Genomic DNA, 16282 nt, shown 5'->3' with positions numbered 1-16282 from the left:
TGACTTGAGATGGGGAATAAGCAAGGCCGGCACTCCTAAACTGGGCCTCACTCTGGCCTTGGCTGGCACAGAGCCCCTGGCTTTGGCCCTGTTGCACCAGGGAGACATGCCATGAGTGAGAGCTTGGAGAGAGTTCATCAAATCCACACGTTATAACCTGGCCTGTCTCTACCCCATGCCAGGCCCACCCTAAAGAGGTCAACCTCAAGGGGCAAAGACAGGAGATGGGAGGGGTGGGGCGGGTGGAAATTCACGTGGAATTGGCCACCCATGGTGCCAGGGCAACAGATGTTCGCTTTGGAGCCTGGATGGGGTTCGCTCCAGGCCGTGGGCGGGCGGCGCCTTCAGATGATCTCCTGGGTCGGGTTTCTTGTTGGCTCTGGGCAGGGCCTTTCACTTTGGGGGCCGTCTGGCCTCCAAGATTCCTCCCACCCCTGCCTTTCCACCCGCTGTTGTGTGTGTGCCTAGCCAGCAGAGTTGGCTGCTGTGCCCCCTGCGCTGTGAGCTCTCTGAGCTTGGGGCCGGCTCTGCTCCGGGCTGTCTCGGGCCAGGGTCGCTGCTCCCCTCCACCCGGCAGCTTCCTCTTCACCCTGAATGCAGGAGCACAATCACGTGTGCCGTGGGAGGGCCCTGGAAGTCTGCAGGACCTCAGCCCTAGCTTCTCCAGAAGTCACCTTCATCTGGTCATTAGGGGCACTCCTGGATCTCCCTCTTTGGCACCATGCTTGCGGGCCTGAGGGCAGTGAGCTTTGGAAGTGAAGTGCACACGGGCTTTCCAGCTGCCGGAATGCCCTGTGTAATGGGGTACCTGCTCCTGGCACACGTTCTCTCCAGACCTCCAGTTTCCATCATAAGCTTGCTTCTTTTTTTTACCATGAGATTTATTTGTTTACTTGCTTTTAAAATCCTCCCAATAACCAGAGGATATGAAGCCTGTGTAACTTTTTTATTCATCAAGGGACCAGAATGCTGGAGTGGACGGGTTTGGGTTGGACCGTCAGAGCTTCTGAGAACCAAAGCACAGCCCCTGCCCTGACTGCCTGCCACCTGCTCCATACCATTGGTGCCACTGGGCCAGAGAATCCTGAACTAGAAGAATTCCTTTTTTTTTTTTTTAACTTTTAAATATTTCATTTATTTATTTGAGAGTGAGAACACATGAGCAAGGGAGGGACAGAGGGAGAAGGAGAAACAGACTCCCTGCTGAGTGGGGAGCCTGATGCAGGGCTCGATCCCAGGACCTGAGCCAAAGGCAGCAGCTTAACCAACTAAGCCACCCATCAAATGGCATTAAATCAGGCTCAGATGATTCAGCTCCATCTTCTCCCCACAGCCCCCTGCGGTGGATGCCCACGGCCTCCTGGGGCTGCTCACTCCCTTGGAGGACATGTTAGATGTAGCTAATTCTCTCGTTGGCCCTTCTCTGTCCCCAGAGCTACCCAGAAAGGTTCCCCTTCCTCTTCTCAGGTGGTAACCGCTGTCCTCTGCAGTCCGTATGCCCCTGCTGCTCCTCGGCTTCTCAGCCACCGGAGCAGGGAGAGGAGACCGAGGGAGAGGTGCCCTGGAGTTGGGGCTGGGAACCCACATGCTCAGGACCCCCCTTTCCCACCTCCCCCCACCTTTCCCTGTTGCTACGTGACATCGGCAGGTTGGCTCACTGACTTCTTGAGCTTCCACAGCCGCGTTAAAGTATTAATCCGATAAGCTCACAAGCTCATTAAGTTATGTCATGAAGTAGTGTTTGATAAATACAAAACACATGTATGAGTTATGAAGCTAATAGAAGTAACACCCCTGGATCCACCACCTGAACTGAGGCCAGGTCCTTGCCACTACATTGCCCCTAGTCATGTCATCGTTGGTCCCCGTGTTCTCCCCGGCCTTTCTCCTCAGAGGAGACCCGTCTCCTGACTGCCTTGATTTGGTGGTGTTGTCACATGTGTGTGTCTCCAAGCAGCACATCTATCGTTTTGCTTGCTTTTGAGCCGTATGCGATGGTGGGGAGCTCTGTGTAGCTTTCGGTAGCTTGTGTTTCTTTGACACAGTGTTACGTTTCGAAGATTCATCCTGTTGTCTGTAGCTGCAGTTTGCTCATTTTCCCCATCTTTGTGATACTTCACTGTGCAACTGTGTGATCTGTCCTTCGTTACCTATTTTGGCCGTCAGGGGTTCCTTCAGGCAGCCCCCGGTCTGAGCTCACAGCAGGCTGCGGAGAATCGCAGTCTCTTCCCAACAGAGCGGGGATGAATGGGGGGTGTGAGCTGTGTGTGTGTGTGTGTGTGTGTGTGTGTGTGTGTGTGGGGCTGAGACGTTCTCGCAGATCTAATTTACTGCTCCGCTTTCCCATCCTGGAGCCTCTGCCAAGTGCCTATAAAAAAGATGAAATATTTAGCTAAGATCGGGGAAGGAAGGAGTGAGGCAGTCTTCTGCATTAGCTGTGGTGTTGAGGACGTACTTTGGGTAATTTCCTTCTGTCCCATCCCAGATCTAAATCCTGGCCGTCCTTCTACATCTCCTTTGTCGTAGTCCACGGTCTGAATGAAATCATTCTGTTCCCGGCAGCAGGTGCCTTGCGTCCCTCTGAATGTCTCAGCAGCAGTTGCCGTCCGGGCTGCAGTTGAGACTGCGGGACTTCCTGCCTCATCAGCTCCTTCTCTTTCTAGATGTGTCTCCTTCCCTCAGCCAGATCATCAGTCCCCTGAAGGCAGGACCTTTGTCTCCCAATCCGTGGTGCCCCCTGCAGCCCCGGGCATGGTGATGGGCACTCACTAAATACTGTCATCAATTGCCTAATTAATTGGCCGGATCTGCTTTAGCCGCACATGTGTCCCTGTGAGCCGGGCTCTAGGCTGTGTTATCTTTCCCATTCCTTACTCCATGCCGGCCCCCTAAATATCATTCCCAGAGCCACTTCTGGGATGTTGAGATACCTCATCATAGAGAGGGGGGCGGGTAGGCAAAGGGCGAGAGAGAATCTCAGGCAGACTCCCCAGTGAGCGTGGAGTCCAGTGATGGGCTCGATCGCACAACCCTGAGCTCATGACCTGAGCTGAGATCGAGAGTCAGACCCTTCACCGACTGTGCCACCCTGGTGCCCCTGGGAGGTTGAGAGGCCTTATGTGTGGGGCTTCTGACTTCCCTGTAAGGTGGAGGGGTCAGTTCCAGACCAGGGCTGTGGGCAGGGCAGAGCCTGGAGCAGTGTGCTCTGTCCCCAGTGCCCACTCTGCGACCAGCCGCTGTTTGCTGTGTACTGCTGTGCTGGGAAGGCTCCGAGAGGGGCGCATTCCTGGCAGGTCTGCAGGTGAGAAAAACAGCACTGTGGTCTCCCCATTTTCTCAGGCAGCAGGGGAATGTAATAGTGGGTAAATGACCTCGAGGGTCAAAAATGTAGGCAGAGCGAATGAAAGATGGAATGGAGCAAAGGGAGAATGAATGAGCAAGCGAGCCCATGAAGAGCATGCTGTTACGGAAAGAACCCTGGGCTGGAACTTGGAGACCCAGGTTTTCCTCCTAGCCCTATCTTTACTATTTGTGCAACATTGGGAACATTGCTTAATGTTTTCTTAGTTTCCTCACCTGTAAAATGGGGCAAAAGTATGTACTTCTGGGGTGGTCCAGAAGACAGAAAGAGATCATGTCTGTGAAAGTGCCTCCTCCCCTAGAGGTCATGTCTAATGTAACCGGGGTCTCGGGTCAGCCAGACTGGGTGGGATGGGTGCATGCGTGTGAATGTCAGCAAGTGACCCCTGCGTGCCGTCTCCCAGCCTCTGGTCATGGATGGCTCGGATAGAGAGGTCTCCCTGAGCTGGGTTTGCACGAGAGCCAGAGTGTTGGAAACAGTTGTTTTCCCATCATGTGTGAAGTCTGACGGCTGACCGCACCTTCCTGGTTCCCGCATAGGGTGAGGGGGTGCCTATCTAATCAGCTGTGGGGGTTCAGCCTAGCTGCTGGAGCAGCATTTAACTTGGGGGGACCAGCCAAGCCTCTCAAATAGAGACTTGCGAAGGCCATGCCTCAACTTTCAGGGGGCTGTTGAAGTCAGAGAGTGGTGGAGGGACCCGACCCAGGCTCCCCCAACTGCTTTGTTCTCATGGCTTGAGGCTGGGACCTTCCCCAGGGATAAGGACATAGCCTGCTACATCTTGGTCTCTTTAGTGTCCTCGGCAAGCCCACACTCCTGCCAGATCAGTGTGCCCGAAGGCAGAAGACCTGAGTGCAAATTCCCCATCTCTGTCTCTTTAGCAGCCGCTCTGTGCCTCTGAATCACGTTACCTGACGTCTCTGAGCTTTGCCCTTCTCGCTGGTAGAGAGAAGACAGTAGTACCTCGAGGCATCGATGCAATAATATTATCCTTTATCAGGAGTTTTCTAAGAGTGCTGGCCACTTCGTAAACACTTCACAGACATGATTTCAGCAGCAAACCTGAGAGAGAGAGATGGTGTGGACCTCTGTTTTATGGAGGAGGCAGCTGCAGCTCAGAGAGGTTAGGAAACTAGTCCCAGGTCCCACAGCGGGTGATTACAGAGTTGGTTCACACCCAGCTGCTGCCTGAGCTCCTCCCGGCCACCACGTTGCTCCTCTCAGTAAATAAGATGATATGTAAAGAGCGTCTGGCATGCGGTTGGCTGGCTCTGAATCTGACCAAGCCTGTGGTATTTACTGAGAGATTAGCTGGGGCTTTCTGGGACCGGAAAAAATGGGGTGGGGGTAGAGAAAAGACTCATAAGCCTGGGCGTGTGCTCCCCAACCCTTGTAGGGGAATCATCTGTGCGTCCCGGCCTTGGCATATTTTTGGTAGTGGACCGATGACTCTTCTCCCAGCTCAGCAGGAGGCAGAGGGCCAGTAACAATGTGCAGGCGTACACCTCATGCTGCAGGGTTGTGGGAAGCTCTGTGTGCTCAGATCCAGTCAGGGAGGTCGTCGTGGGGCACACTCTGGGTTCCTCATACTGTAGGGAACATTTGAGAAGCGTCCCACAGATAAGGTATGAGAGAGCAATTTGGTGTGAGGGCTGCTATGGATGGCCCATCAGGGAGGGCTTCCTAGAACAGGTGGGACCACTCCTGAAGCATGGATGGAGCATGCCAGGAGAGGAAAGGGGCTGAGGCAGTGAGGTGTGTGGAGAGAGAGGGGGCGTCTTGAACTGGGGCCAAGGGCTCATTGATTTATCCTGGTCAACCTTGTCTCCTTCATCGCATGTGTAGAGTATTTATGTTGGCTTCACAGATAGTCCTGGGACCCTGCCTCCTCGTGGCTCACCATCAAAGACAGATAGGCTGATGCCTGCTTTGGGGGAAATGTGACCTACAAATCCCTCTGCCAAGCCACGAGTAGGAGAGAAAGTTCTGGTCCCTGCATTTGGCCTCAGAGCAGGGAGAGACCTCAGACGGGCTAACCCCCTCCTGCCAAGGACACTCCTGGAGATGGACTGCCAGAGCAGGCTGGGCTGTATTCCACCCTCCCCTCTGAGGGGCTCCTGGGCATGCACATTCCTCCTCAGGCCTCCTTGTTGGGCAGGAATTGAAAGCCTGACTGATCTCTCTGGAATGAATGGCAGGCTTAGGGTTTCACTTTCTGGAAGTTTCCTCGATGTCCGCTCAAGAGAGGGTAGGGTCCATGAGCCCTCCATTTCCAAAGCCAAGAGTAAGCATCAGCACCCCCCTACCCCACAGCTGTCCTGAGTCTGTACAGCCAGCTGCTGACTGCTGTGGAAGGACATTACTGCCGCCATCTGCAGCCTGTCCCCTTGCACGAACTTTGCAAACAACCTTTTTAATCATGTTTACGAACTTGGCATACGCTTGCCGCAGGTATGGTTCCCGTGATGACAGAGGTCTCGGCAGTAAAGCCAGCAGGTTGGGTTTCAAACTCTCAGCTTCACTGGGGACCCTTCCTCTGTCTTCCTACCTTCCCTCCTCTCACCAGCTGCCCCCCTCCCCCACTGCAGGAAGTCTAGAATATTCCCCTGTTTTTTTCAGTTTTCAGTTGACACTGTGCTTGTCTGTCTCTGGTAGGGAAGATCCATTCTTATTTCACAAGTAAGAGAACACAGTGATTGGCCTAAGGCTGATGGTTAGAGGTAGCCGAGCTGAGCTTTGAACCCACGTCCTCTGTCTGTTTCCTTTGCTCTTCTCACTTTGCTGGACTCCCTCAGTCTGGCCCACATGACAGCCTCCTTCCCTGGGCAGCGCTCAGGGATCCCTGTGTTTCCACCCCCCCAGGACACGTGGGGCCGAGCACGGTCTGCAGCTGCTGGCGGGTGGGCTTGGGGCGGGGGGCGGTGGTACTGCTTTGTGCTAAATTGTGGTTTGTGGCTTGTGTTTGTTCCCACGGTGCCCTTTGTGAATGTCATGGCACTACCAGGACCGGCTCCTTCCCATTGCAAGCAGGAAGACCCAGCCCCAAATGGTGCTCTTCCCAGGGAACTGTGTCAGCTCTTTATGTCTCCTAGGGAGAGCCTTGGCTGGGAGTTGGGACTGCTGGGTTGAGACCCAAAGCCAACTGTCCTTTTATCCCCTGTTCTGGGGCAAAGTCACGTGCCCTCATTTCCCTGCTCCAGGGACGGGGCTGAAGATTATTACGACTTCAGACCTCAGTCCCTTGCTGGGCCGTGTGTGGATGCATGGGGAGATGTCCGCTAGGGCCATTTAGAACACAGTTACCGATGGACCAGTTGATGCTTAGCTCCTGGGGAACGTGGGACACCAATGGCCACCAGCCCCTGGGCACATAGGCTGCACGTGTAATACCTTTGTCCCCAGGGTGTTTCCTGCTGTATTTTCTCTCTAGTGGCCTCAAAGGCCTGGTACTCCCTGAAGAAGGCCAGGAAACGCCCGGAGAGAGGAAGGTGGGTTTCTCTGTAGTCACCCACACGGCAGGACGTGGTGGAATTAGACTGGAGGGGTCCCAGTTCATCCTGTGATCCTAGGAGCCTCCTGTTTCCTGGGCCTGTCCCCCATCGTTGTGATGGGAACGCTGCCTCCCTGCCTCTGGCTTCTTGTCTGTGAAGGAGCACACTCACACACTTCCAGGGAGGGGCACACCCCTCACCCCCTCTTGGTTTTTGTTTTTATCTCCTATCCCTGTTCCTATGCTTATTGGGCCCGTGTTCCCATTTCCCTAACCCCTCCGTGTGGGAGGCGTGTTTGCCGTGGGAATCACCTTATCCCCGCCCCATGCCTGAGTGTGACACCCACGGGTAGGCTCCAAGAAGGAGGTTGGGGGCTCTTTTTAGCCTTTGCAGAGTAGCAGCAGTGGCTGCTAGAAATCTGTCCCCTGGCTCTGCAGAGCTTCCACTGGTCCTAAGTGGAGAGAGGTTAGCTGTATAGGTGAGCACCAGCGGCAGTGTGGCTGAGGCTGAAACCCACGTGTTCCCGTTTGTCGTCGGCTGCCCTAGACTTGACCTTGGAGGGTCATCGGGAGTTTCCAACAGCATCTGGTAGGGAGGTGTCGCGGAGGGAGAGTGGGGGAGAGGAGAACAGCTAAGAGTTTGGAAGTTTTAAAATGGCATAAAGGCAAGAGAATCTTGATTATATTCTAGGGTGTGAAGAAGGAAGGCGTCCCCAGCATCATAAGAACAGAGAAGAGGTCTGACCAAGTGGGGCCAGGTATTATGAAAGAGCTCCTTGTTTCCTTCTAACTTCATTGTGGAAATTTTCAGACGGTGCAGAAATAGACTAGTGTAAGGAACCCTCATGTACCCGTCACCCAGCTTCAGTGGTCTCCGGCTTTTCTCCTCGTTTTCCTTCTGGGGTGTGTTTGGATTCAGAAGGCCCCACTGCAGGCTGAGGTGTGGGTGGTGTGGACAGGGTGGGAGAGGAGCAGCCCCAGGAGGATTGTGGACAGTCCATAGGAGTCAGAGCTCTGCCCCGGGGGCATTTGCTGTAATCTCCACTCCCCAGCTCTCCTTGGTGAACAGCAGTGACATTTACTAATTGAGTTCTTCCTATGTGTCAGGCTCTGTTGTAGGCTCTTTGCATGCTTTGCCTCACTGAATCCTGACCACGATCCTATGTCAGCATTCCCATTTTATGCTGGCTGTGGAATGGGGGCTCAGAGAGGTTAGGTCACAGGCCCAAGCTCACACAGCTGGACAGCAGGAAAGCAGGGGGATTTGAATCCAGGCTGCAGGCCTCCAGAGCTCTTGTTCTTGTGTGTTGTTACACTGCCCCTCAAGGGTGTGAGGGTGGACAAACACATCAGAATTGCTTTCTGTGGGGCGCCTGGGTGGCTCAGTGGGTTAAGCCGCTGCCTTCAGCTCAGGTCATGATCTCAGGGTCCTGGGATCGAGCCCCACATCGGGCTCTCTGCTCAGCAGGGGGCCTGCCTCCCTTCCTCTCTCTCTGTGATCTCTTCCCTTCCTCTCTCCTACTGTGATCTCTCTCTGTCAAATAAATAAATAAAATCTTAAAAAAAAAAAAAAGAATTGCTTTCTGTGTGGCCCCTGTGTGACTTTTGGGGTAGCCCAGTGTTCTGCCTGGGGGGGGGGTCTCTCCTGCCCATTAAAAGGCTTGTTTTCATGCTTAAAGGGGATGGTTCATGGATCTCTTCTGCCAGATGGGTGGATGGCATCTTCCCCCACCTGCCTGTGTCTGGGCTGGTTGGCCTCATCTGTCTGTGGCCCCGGAATGACACTTACATGGTGGGAGGTGCAGCAGGAGGGAGGCTCTGGGCTTCCTGGCATTAGCAAGGTGCCAGGTTTGTGGAATATACACTTTCTACTGCCAGCCTTCGGAGAAGGGAGTTGGGGAGGCATCTAAGCCATAAGGCTGTGTCTGAGGATTGGGTGATGGTTTTCTTCTCTTGCCCTAGCCTGCATGGAGAGCACCCGCCTTTCCCCAGAATGTGGTGGGTGGGGGTGTCTAGGCCACCCAGCCTCCAGGCATCTCTCCTTCCCTCTGCTCTACTCCATTAGAACTGAGCCCCTAAGTCTGAGAGAGATCACTCTGGCTTCCAGCTGCCCTTTGAAGCTTATCATGACACTGATTTTTTTTTTCTTGTCTCCTTGGGATAAAAAGTCTATTTGGTCTCTTCCCCTGCTTTCCCACTGATGACCCTCAAATGGTAAGTGCCCTGCCTGTATAGTGTAGTTGGGAAGACCTCCTTTTGAACGCCACAGTGCTATTTAGCCTTGTAACGTTGTAGCCCGGTATCATTGGCATCTCCCTCTTTACCCCTCTCATCCCAGGACAGGCACCCAGCATGTCGGGCCATTCGGTAGCATCCGTGGTGTCCACTGTCTCTGCTTATAGAGCACCCACGGGTGTGTGGTCCTACACTGAATGGCTCACCTGATTCGCGTGGGGATCCTGAAAAGCAGTTATCGTAGTTTCATGTTCTAATTCCAGAGCAGATGAAACTGAAGCTACGGGAGAGTTTAAGTAACTATCTCAAGGTCACACAGCTGGTGCCTGAGGGTATAGGCATTTACACTCAGGGCTGTCTGGGTTGCTTGAAGTCCAGTGTTCCGGACCTCCTGACCACGCCTATCTGTACTATACTCTGGTATTAAATACGAGCATAATATTAATTCCTGTGATAGAATGTAGATTTGATATATTGTAACAGTAACACCAAAATGGCATGGACGTTTGAGAACTGTGGCTTGCTGACTGTTACTGTAATTAAGTTTGTATAGGAAGAAATATTAGTGATCAATAAGCATGAGAAGGAACATCACTAGCTATCAAAGAAATCCAAACTGTGACGATGACACTGTGTTCTTTTTGTGTTTCTGGTGTGCCCAGATTTTCACACTGATCACTGCTCGTGTGAGGCAGCCCTTCAACACAGAGCTGGGGGTGGGGCAGAGGGGGTGAAGTGTCAGAGGGGAGGGGAGGGGAGCATAAAGTTCTGCACCTTTTGCGCTGGACAACTTGGTAGGGAAGTATGGAGAGCCATCCTCTGACCAGTGGGTGCACTTCCGAGAATGCACTCTGAGAAACTGATCAGAAGCGCTGTCAGGTGTCGCGTGTGAGTGTGTTCATTACAGAGCAATTTGTAGTAAAGGGAAATTGGGAACAACTGGAATGTCTTACATCAGGGGAACGGTTAGACCAAGTACGACTGGGGGTGAGCGTGTTTGGGGAATCATCACATGTGACGGGGCAGGCGGAGATGTTCTCTGTGTGGTGTACTTCGCACACTGTAAAATGGGCTCTTTGGCGAACGGCTCTGAGCTCCGCCTAACGCATGCGGCCTCGTCGCAACCACTGCACAAGGGGGATTCAGGTGAGGCGGGATCGTTCACTGCCGTGGGTATACAGCGAATTCCGAGATGTCAGAACACGTACGTGTGTGTGTGTATGTGTGTGTGTGTGCCTGCATAGGACCGGAATGGCTTCACGGAATGGAGATCAAGCAAAGGAAGGGATGGCTTGCCTTCCTTCAAGGAGGAATGGGCGGCCTGATTTGGAAACCAGGGATGTCCTTCGGTATCTTGCCTGCAAAATGGTGATGCCGGGTGCTGGAGCTCTGACTGGTGCGCTCAGCCCAGCACTGGTCCGCTCTGTGGGTGTGGCTCCAGGCCTGTGACAGGCCCTGACCTTGGGTAGAGGTACTGGCTTTGGGGTGTGCCCAGTGGGGCTGGGGAGGCGGCCGGCGCTGCCAGCCCGGGGCTCTGCTGTGTCACTGGGCTCAGTATAGAATGGAATGCTGCTAGCCCGGCCGTGTCCTGACCAAGAGCAGTGGAGGGCAGAGGCCTCTCCCCTGCCCCCTCCTCACGGCCTCTGCCAGGCAGCTGCTTGGAGTTGGGGCCTCTGCATGTGGGGGCTATTGGCCTTGGTGAAGAGGAGATGCCCCGGGCTCCTGAAGACCTTTCTTCTTCTGGGCAGGGAGCTATCTGAATCGAGAGAGAGAACGTTCCGCCTCCCTCCCTCTTGCTGCCTCCCTGCCCCTCTGGTGTTACTCAGGCCACCTTCTGGGGTGAAAGACCACCTTCTGGGGGTCTTTCTCTCCGGTCTCCATCAGTCCCCTGGGGTGGCGTTATTATGAATTTGATCCCAACCAGACTGCTCCTCAGCAGGCCCAGAGGAGCCTGCATATGGGATACTGGCCCCAGTGCTTCGGGGCTGCATATGCAAAGCCCTGAGCTAGGGTGGGGTAGGTGAGGGGGCAGCCTGGGAGGGGGTCTGCCACCTGCCATTCCCTGCATTGGGGCAGGCGTATCTTCTGCCTTGTGGCCTGGCGCTCTGGGATTGCGCCCAGCCTGCCCCTCGCCCCGGAGCTTCCTCTCCCCCCCATCCTAGTGACTAGCAAGGGCAGCTCCTGTTCTGGGGAGGAACAGCTTCTAGGAGTGGGAGGTGGCCTGCTCAGGCTCCCACCGTCAGTTCTGGGGAGGGTCCCTGACAGCCAGGTGTTCTGAACCCCCCTCCTTGTCTCCAGCTCCCCAGGACAGGGACGGTCCCTACCCCTCTCTGATGCTCAGCTGCTGGGACAGGACTACACGGGGAATGCAGCGGTCTGCACGGCTTGCCTGTGCCCTGGGTGGAGGGGCAGGCTGCTGTGGTGGGGAGCCCCAACTTCATCCTGAAGGTGCTGTGAGGTCTGCTGAGCTCTCCCTGGGCCTGGGCACCCAGTGACTATGCATGGGATCTCCAAGGGCCCTTAGTGCTCAGTCCTTTCCTTGCAGGATTTCCAGCAGCACGGACTGTTGGGAATTGTGTGTCCCTCTGGGGCGGCTGCTCCCTGTACCCTGTGTCCATCCCCTATCGCCCCAAAGTGACACGTGAGCCTGTCCTCAGAGGTGGGGCATCCGACAGGAACTCTGGAGGAGGATGGAGAGTCCCCGGGCCTCTTAGCACCACCTTGGATTCAGCCTTAGAAAGTCTGGGTTTGGGTGCACTGGTATTTTGGGGGAATGGAGTTCAGGATGGGCCTTAAACCCCAAAGTAGATAAAGCTGACTCAGTATGGAAGCAGCGGTCAGGCCTGTGCTTCTCCCTACGTTAGTGTGTGGCAGTTGGCTTCTGCTTCTCATCTTCTGCTGTCCAACCACCGTGTCTCCTCCCTGCTGCCCAGCATCCGTAGAGCAGCTCTTGTGGGCCAGGCACAGTGCTGGACCTCTGCTCCCATGGCCTTATGGAGTTCCAGTTCCAGCCCGAGGTGGCCGGGCTGCCATTGTCCTTCCTTTTACACGTAGGTTCAGAGAAGCTAAGGAACTCGTCTGGCGTTCAGAGTAGCTCTGGGCACAGCAGTTCTGTCTGGCCGGAGGTGCTCACGTCTCACAGAGTGGCCCCACTCCCCTCGTGCCCAGACAGCTGAGCCTTGAGCTGCGGAGATAGGGCCGACAGCTAAGCTGCTTAGTGCAGGACTGGATCCCAGCCTAGGCAGCATCAGTCCTGGGCATCTGCGAGGGGGTAAAGCCTGGCTTCAGGCCTTGCCTCTGCTATCCCCCACTCCAGCTCCCCCTCTGTTGGCCCTCCTTTGCCAGGTTTGGGTGAACATGGACATGAATGCCCCATTGCTTTCCTGGCCCCTCCGATACGAGTTCTCAGGCTGGCAGAGAGAATGGCCCTGTGGCCTCTGATCGGTGGCAGGGATGCACAAGGTAACAGGGTTCAAGGCCACTGTCTCTGAGAAACATTCTGTGATTGAGTTACCCCTGCCAGCCCTCAGGGGTCTCCTCTGTCCCCACATACCCTCTGGTTCTATGCTTCTGGGAGCCAAAGTCTTCCTGGCCAGGCCTTGGTGGGCCAGTCGACAGCACTCTGGCCTCTGTTTGCCACGCCTGGACCTGAGGCAAGGCTGTGTCCTCCCAGTATGCTAAGGCTTACACCCAGCAGGGCCTCTCCGGGGCACTTCGCCCTACATAGCATACTCTGAGGAGACTGATGCTTCAGTGACATGATATTTTACCCCAACAGTCTGCTTGGAGGCAGGGAGATTACTTTGTCTGTGATTAAACTTTCTTGCCCCAAACTCTTGTCTTGTCACCATGAGACTCAGCCACAGGGACCCTGGTCCCCATGGAGGAGTGAGTTTAGGCAGGTCTCATTCCCACCCTGGACCTTGCTGTCTCTCCCCAAACCTTCATAGCCTTGTGACAGCCATTCCCGTAAAGAGATGTAGGGAAGTCCCACCTGCTGCTTCTCGGCACTGGCCGGGGAGGAGACCAGGGCTTGCCGGCCACAGCCCTGGAGCTGGGTGCCAGTCCTCCCAGCCCTCCCTGGAAGGAGGCACAGGGCACAGATGTGGGGGCAGGAGAGGCTGCTGCTGGTGTGTGCTGGGGCTGCGGCCAAACGCCCGCCGAGGTCCACTTCGGGAGGAGGGACTCTCGCACCCGCTGTGCCCCCTTGGGCCCTGTGCTGCAGACAAACAGCATCAGTGGCATCAGGGCTCACCAGATGGTGAGCTCCCAGTGCCCCCCCCCCCGAAGGGGACCATCTGCTTGATGGTGTCTTTAGTCATGGGTGTGAGAGCCCGTGTAATGGAGGAGAAAGCATGAGTGGAGCCAAATCTTGCTGGAGTTCTACAGCCGAGAAGGGAGGGTATGTGGTTCACTGGGTTTGCGCCGCCCTTGCCAGACTCTGGAACATTCTCCCTCTGAGAGTGGCTGGGCTCTTCCCTCCCTTTCCTGACGACAGTTGACCCAGCTTTGTCTCTCGGTATCCAGCACCATGCTCTTGGAGCTCCATGGGCTTGCTTCTGCCAAGTCTCCCTCCCTCCCAGCGCCTTTGCTTCTCCACTCCATGGCACCCAGGCTTCTGGGGCAGACACGTGTGTGGGCTGCTTTGTTCCTGGGATGGAGGGAGGAGGATAGACCTCCCTGAGCCCAGGTGCCATCCATGCCCCCTTCCCGCCCCTGGGAGGGGCTGCCCTCTCTGCCTCTCGCTGGCAGCGTCTGGTTCTGGAACTCAGCACCACTCTGATCGGACCGTCCTGAGGCGGCCAAGCGAGGGAGCAGATTCCTGGACCAAGGCACGTTTCTTGCACCTGCTAGCCGGTGCAACAGCCCCGGAAGGTGCCAGGCCCATTTCCAGTTCTCGGGCTCCTGCCAAAGGGAGGTGCCTGGGGGGTGCAGGAAGGACAGACGGATGTCCTCAAAGCTGCTCCTGGGCTTCCACCCTGAGAATGGAAAGGGAAAGTTGACTCTTGCCACAAGAAGTGTTTTCCAGTTTTCTTTTTATCAAGCCACTTTGGAGTGTTGCAGAAGAGGGGAACAGGTTGAGTGGAAGCCTAGCTGTGTCGGAGGGAAAGGGAGTGAGATAGGACAGGGTTTGCCCTCGGTTTGCCCTATGACCATGGACAGCCTCTCTGGGTCCCTGCGGCCTCTGTGGAGGGAAGGAGCTGCCTGTTCCCCTGTTGTCCCCACTTTGCTTCCTTACAGTATCTTGGCTGCCAAAAGAGTCACAAGGGGGGTGAGGGAGGTCTCGGCTGCATCTCCCAATCCCCCAAACATCCTTTGCTGATGACACCAAGCTGCGGCAGGAGGGGCCACGACGTGTAGCCAACATCAGGATCGATTCTGTGTCTGTCTGTGCACTTTAGTGATTGGTGGGGGTGCTCCGGTTTTGTGTACTTGAGTTTCTGTTGGGCAGGCTGGGCCGTTCTCCTTGGAATCCAAGGAGCACGGAGGCTGCCCCCGCCCCCCACCCCCCGCCCCGGCGCCCTTCCTCTTCCCAGCTTCAGTGACCCCTCCTGGGACTCTGATGGGCTCAGTATAGCCACCCTGGGGATAGGAGGACTATGTGGCAGGAGGGATTGAACCCAGGTTACCTACTGAGAATGCTCCCTGGAGTGGAGAGGAAAGAAAGCACATGGACATTTGGCAAAATCTTGCACTTGGAAGGTCTGGGATTCTGAGTCCGTTCTCCTCTAAGCACCAGGGAGTGGTAGTCCAGTTGTTCCAAACCCCTGTTATCTGGGTCAGCGCACCCACATCCTTTCTGACCATGCCCTTCAATTCTGGCCTTGTAACGGCCTCATTTGGGGCAGGGCAGAACCACACTAGGATTGGTGATTCTTCTGAACAACACTGGGACCTTCCCGGCTCCCCTTTCTGAGTGCTGCTGGCCACCCTTGCTGGCCTGGTGTTGGGTGGTTCGTGGAGATGGCTGTGGGGTTTTGTGCCGAGGCGGTTTCTGCTCCCAAGGGTGTAGGTAAAGAGGCTGAGCCCTGCTCTGCGGGAGTCCTAGGTGACATGGGGCAGCCTCCAGGATAGACTGTCTGCGGCGTGCGTCTGGCTCCTGGGTGACGGTGGTCTGAGAAGAGTGTGGTCCCAGGGGAATACCTGGTGGAAGGAAGGGTGTGGGCTCGGCCAGAGCAAAGAAGAGGCGTGCAGGGCTCATAGAAGGTGTTTGAGAAATGTGGATTGCTTTGGACACTGATGAGTTTATTGAGAGAGCATCTTGGGAATGACTGTGAGCCTCATCTAGGACTGGCCAACAGGCAGTGCGAGAAAGCAGAAACAATCTGACCAAGGCCCATGAAATTTACTAAAGGTGGAGTGAGAGAGAGAGAAGACTCGTTCTTCCGGTTCCGGCTGATGGGATTTGCTGGCCCACGTACCCCTCCTCCGGGAAAGAGCAGAGTGGCCAGTCCTCTGTCTTGTGGAGGCAGGAGATGGGCCCGGAAGCCCTCTAGAGGTCTTTCTTGCTTCAGTTCTGTACATCTTCAGAGCAGAGAAAGCACAGGAAGGCCTGAGAGGACGTCAGGCCAAAATGACTGGCAAGGTCTCAAAGCCTTCTCGGAGACAGACTTGGCAGGGGAAGGAGACCCGGAGAGGAATGGGGTGCTCCAGTGCACAGAGAAGCACCCTGGGGTGGGGGGCATCCATGGAGCAGGCGCCGTCAACTCCATTGCCCATGGCGTTCTCTCTTCTGCCCTGGCTGGGGTGGACGGGCTGGTTTGGAAGGTTCAGATCCCCTGAGCTGGCACGTCTGCCCAGCTCCTTCTGCACCGCTCCTGAAGCCAGCCCACGACTAGAGGAGGTGCTCACTGCTGTCTTCTTGCAGGCCGCCCCCTGCGCTGTTTGTTTCCCGCTGCTGGCTCCCGGACTCACAGAGAAGCCCCTTCACTCTTTTGCAGAAACACACCCCCCACCCGGCTTCCCACAACCACATTGCCTGTGGGCTTCGGTTGCTGGAATGGGGTGGTGTGTGCAGTCCGTGCTCGCCTGCCAGCCTGGCCCCTGGAGGACGCTGGAGTAAAAGTCTCCTCTTACTGGAGTGACAGCCCGCCTGATTTCCTCCCCCTCCCAGAGCCATTCGAGCAACAGCCACTTCATGATAATCAGGGAGTAGACAGCTCCCGAATGCCTCTCCTCTGACCTGCTGTCCCCAG

General features: G+C 55.6%; 1 protein-coding gene across 5 annotated transcripts in view; it reads left to right on the top strand.

Annotated features, from left to right (window-relative positions):
- The window catches only part of TSPAN9 (tetraspanin 9), a 192931-nt gene that overhangs the window by 140828 nt on the left and 35821 nt on the right, over positions 1-16282 (top strand). The window lies entirely within an intron of this gene.

Source organism: Mustela erminea, chromosome 6 (genome assembly GCF_009829155.1).
Source record: "Mustela erminea isolate mMusErm1 chromosome 6, mMusErm1.Pri, whole genome shotgun sequence".
Classification (NCBI taxonomy): domain Eukaryota; kingdom Metazoa; phylum Chordata; class Mammalia; order Carnivora; family Mustelidae; genus Mustela; species Mustela erminea.
The sequence above is the reverse complement of the archived record's forward strand: the minus strand, read 5'-3'. Positions and strand labels throughout refer to the sequence as shown.